The sequence below is a fragment of the Nicotiana tabacum genome, chromosome 13 (assembly GCF_000715075.1).
Source record: "Nicotiana tabacum cultivar K326 chromosome 13, ASM71507v2, whole genome shotgun sequence".
In the NCBI taxonomy this organism is placed as follows: Eukaryota; Viridiplantae; Streptophyta; class Magnoliopsida; order Solanales; family Solanaceae; genus Nicotiana; species Nicotiana tabacum.
In genome coordinates this window covers 91,111,136-91,115,677 of record NC_134092.1, presented here as the reverse complement: position 1 = coordinate 91,115,677, position 4,542 = coordinate 91,111,136, and positions in this window count along the sequence as shown.

The following is a 4,542-nucleotide window of genomic DNA, read 5'->3' as shown; positions in this document are numbered from 1 at the left end:
TAGCTACCACTTGTCCTTGGTAGTTTTAGATTTGTATTCTGTTATGTATATTTCAAACAGATGTTATAGATATTATTTCATACCATCTTTGTAAATCTAAAGTCTTAGTGACTCTTGACTTGTACTACCAACCTTAGGACTATATGTCCCAATTCACTCTGAGACTTCCCCAAAACAAAACCAACCACCCCGGCAAGTCACTTTACCACAATTACACATAAGTAAGGCATCAAATAGGGGAAACGAAGCTAAAGTACTCAAAACAACAGGCTGGGTTGTTACATTATCCCCCTCTTAAACAAACCATCGTCCTTGAACATGTCTATAATTGTACCTGGAGTCTCAAATATGCGAGAATATCTGCTCTGCATCTTCCTCTCGGTCTCCTAAGTAGCCTCCTCAACCAGATTCCCTCTCTAATGAACCTTCACCAAAGCTATATTCTCGACCTCATCTTCCAAAGTATGCAGATCCAAAATGGCTACCGGCTCCACATTTATAAGTCAAATCCCCATTTAAATGCACCATGTTGATGTCCAAAACATGTGACAGATCACCATAATACTTTCGAAGCATGGAAACATGAAGCACTAGGTGAACTCCAAATAGACTAGGTGGTAAGGCAAGTTTGTAGGCCACCTCTCCAACTCTCTCAAGGACCTTAAAAGGACCAATATACCCAGGGCTCAGCTTGCCATTCTTCCCGAACCTCATCACACCCTTCATGGGTAAAACTCTAAGTAGAACCCTCTCCCCCACCATATATGTAACATCGCGAGCCTCCCTGTCAGCATAACTCTTCTGCCTGGATTGTGATGTAGGAAGACATTCCTGAATCAACTTTACCTTTTCCAAAGCATCACGGACCAAATCAGTGTCCAGAAACCTAGCCTCCCAAAGCTCAAACCAACCAACCGGAGAATGACATCGCCTCTCATATAAGGCCTCGTAAGGAGCCATCTAGATACTCGACTGATAGCTATTGTTATAGTAGAACTCTCCGAACAGTAGGAACAGATCCCATAAACCCCCCAAAATCAATAACGCAGGCATGTAACATATCCTCCAATATTTGAATAGTGCGCTCGAACTGCCCGTCCATGTGGGGATGGAATGTTGTACTCAGCTCTACCTGTGTACCCAAATCTCGCTGCATTGCTCTCTAAAAATATGATGTGAATTGAGTTCCCCCATCCGAGATAATAGACGCGGGAACACCATGGCGAACAATCTCATGAATATAAATCTGAGCCAGTTGCTCTGAAGAGAAGGTAGTCAAAGTGGAATGAAGTGTGCAGACTTGGACAATCTTTTCACAATAACCCATACTGCATCAAATCTCTTCAAGGTTCGTGGAAGCCCAACTACATAATCTATCGTGATACGCTCCCACTTCCACTCTGAAATATCAAACCTCCAAAGCAAACCACCTGGTTGTTGATGTGCATACTCCACCTGCTGACAGTTCAAACACCGATCTACATACTCAACAATATCTTTCTGCGTCCTCTTCCACCATAGTGCTACCACAAATCCTGATATATCTTTGTGGAGCCCAGATGAACGGAATACCTCAAACTGTGGGCCTACTCAAGTATCAACTCTTGCAGCCCATCCATATTTGGAACACAGATCCAACCCTACATCCTCAATACCCCCATCATCTCTAATAGTAACCTCTTTAGCATCACTGTGTTGCACTGTGTCCTTTAAGACAAGCAAGTGGGGATCATTATACTAGCGCGCCTTAATGTGCTTGAACAAAGAAGACCATGAAACCACATAAGAAAGGGCTAGGCTCCGAAATATCAAACATCACAAATCGATTGGCCAAAGCCTGAAAATCCATTGATAACGGTCTCTCCCCAACTGGAATGTAAGCAAGACTTCCTATTTTCTCAGCCTTCCTACTCAGCATCGGCCACCACATTGGCCTGACCATGATGATAAAGAAAGGTGATATCATAATCCTTTAGTAGCTTTAACCACATTTGCTGCCTCAAGTTCAAATCATTTTGCTTGAATAAGTGTTGTAGACTCATGTGGTCTGTGAACACCTCACATGACACATCGTAGAGATAGTGCCTCTAAATCTTCAAAGAGTGAACAATGGCTGCCAACTCCAAATCATGTACAAGGTAGATCTTCTCATGGGTCTGCAACTGACGCGAAGCATAGGCAATAACTCTACCCTCCTGCATCAACACACATCCAATACCAATCCATAAAGCATCACAATAAAATGTATAAGAACCCGATCCCAAAGGCAAAACCAAAATTAGAGTTGTAGTCAAGGCAGTCTTGAGCTTCTGAAAGCTCTCCCCACACTCATCAAACCACCTGAATGTGGCACCTTTCTAGGTCAATCTAGTCAAAGGTGCAGCAATGGACGAAAAACCCTCCATAAAATGGCGATAATATCCGTCTAAACTAAGGAAACTCTGAATCTCAGTAGCATAAGACAGTCTTGACCAACTCTGAAATGCCTCAATCTTCTTTGGATCCTCCTTAATCCCCTCAGTGGACACCACGTGCCCCAAAAATGCCACCGTATCAATCCAAAACTCATACATGGAGAATTTAGCATATAGCTTCTTCTCCATAAATGTTTGGAGCACAATCCTCAGATGCTACTCATGATCCTCCTAATTGCGCGAATACGCCAATATATCGTCAATGATTACTATAATGAAGGAATCAAGATATGGTTGGAACGCGATATTTATCAAGTGCATGAAAGTTGTTGGGGGATTGGTTAGCCCAAAAGGCATCACCAAAAACCCATAGTGACCATAGCGGGTCCTGAAAGCCATCTTTAGAATATCTTGTAATGACCCGACAAGTCATTTTGAGCTTTAGCATTCCATTGGGTGGTTTGAGAATTTGAGTAGCTTCATATTATGTGCTATAACTTATGTGTATGGTTGGTTTCATTTTTTGAGCAGTTCGGGATTGATTTGGAAGAATGATTCTCATTTTAGAAGCTTTAAGTTAGAAGAGTTGACCAAGGCTTGACTTTTGGGTAAACGGACTCAAAATCAGGTTTTAATCATTCTGATAGGTTCGTATAATGATTTTGGACTTGTACTTATGTTCGAATTTGGTTTTGGAGGTTCCTAGAAGAATTCGACACTATTTATCGAAAGTTGGCAATTTGAAGAACTTAAGAGTTCATAAGTTTGAGCAAGCGTTGACTTTGATGTTATTGGACTCCAATTGGTGTTTCGAGACTTTGGATAGGTCTATATAGTTGAATTGAACTTATATGAAAAGTTTGAAAGTAATCCGAAGTGTTTAAGTGTGATTCCAACACTCTTTTGAAAGAATGAAGATTTAACAACTTAAGAGAAATTCTATTCGGTTTGAGCCTCGATTCTTTGTTGTGATTTTTCTGTGGGTGTTTTGAGGCTATATATGGTATTTGAATGGTTTAGGCTATTTAGACTCTTTTCATGCCTTTAATTGAATTGTCATAACATGTTATATATTTCATTGTTAATCTACTCTTACATACTTTATTTGCCATTGTTAATACTTGCTCTATCTCTTACTTGTTATTTTTCTCTTACATGCTTTAATTGAAGTTATTGTCTTCCTTATTATCTTGTTAATTCCTTAATCGTTGAATTACCTTACTTGAAGTTGTTATTTTATGGAATATCTTCTTGTTGAGTTATTGGTGTTGAAGTTGTGAAAGTCGTTATCACATTGAGGGAAAGTTGTTAATTATTGAGATATCTTTCTTGTTGAGCTATTCACCTTTATTTTATTATTATTGAGATTCTTGTTCATATTGTGGTTGAATCGTGGATTATAAGTTGTGGAAACTTTGGTACTAATGATTTTTGGCGAGTTATGGCATATGAACACTTGTGGTGCAGGTTGTTATTGTGTTGTGATATTGATGCGCATGCGGCGGTATAATCATAGGGGTTAATGTGCATGCAGCGGTATAGGGTGGGATTTATGTGTGTGTTGCTAGTAAGGGAATTACTTGTAGCCACGCGGCGACATAAGGTGGGATAAAGTGCATGTAGCTATTTCGGGGAAAAAATATTTTCAAAATTTTCTAAATGTAAGGCTCACGCGGCGGTATAAGGAAAGATTGTAAAATGACTTGTGAAATGTGATTTCGAGGCTATACCTCGGTTGTGATTCTTGTTGTACATTCTTTGTTGGGACAACTTGTTAATTTGAACGGTTATTGCTCTTCCTTCAATCATTTATCCGTATTTTGATTGTGTTTGGTTGTTCGTTGTTATCTTGGTATTGGAATAATTGTGATTGCTTGTGTGAGCCATGCATTCTACGTGATTTATTGTATTGCTTTAATATGCCAATCTTTTCCTCCATTATAATTTAGTAAATTGATTGTCAATGTGAATTTAATTGCGTGGAGTTATTATATCATATTTTGTTGAGTTATTTGTAACATAACGATTTGAATAATAGAATTATTAACATGCTTTATTCTACGTGTTTCTTAAGATAAAACTCATTATCTCATTCGGTGCCTTATTATTTTAAATGGTTATCGTCCTT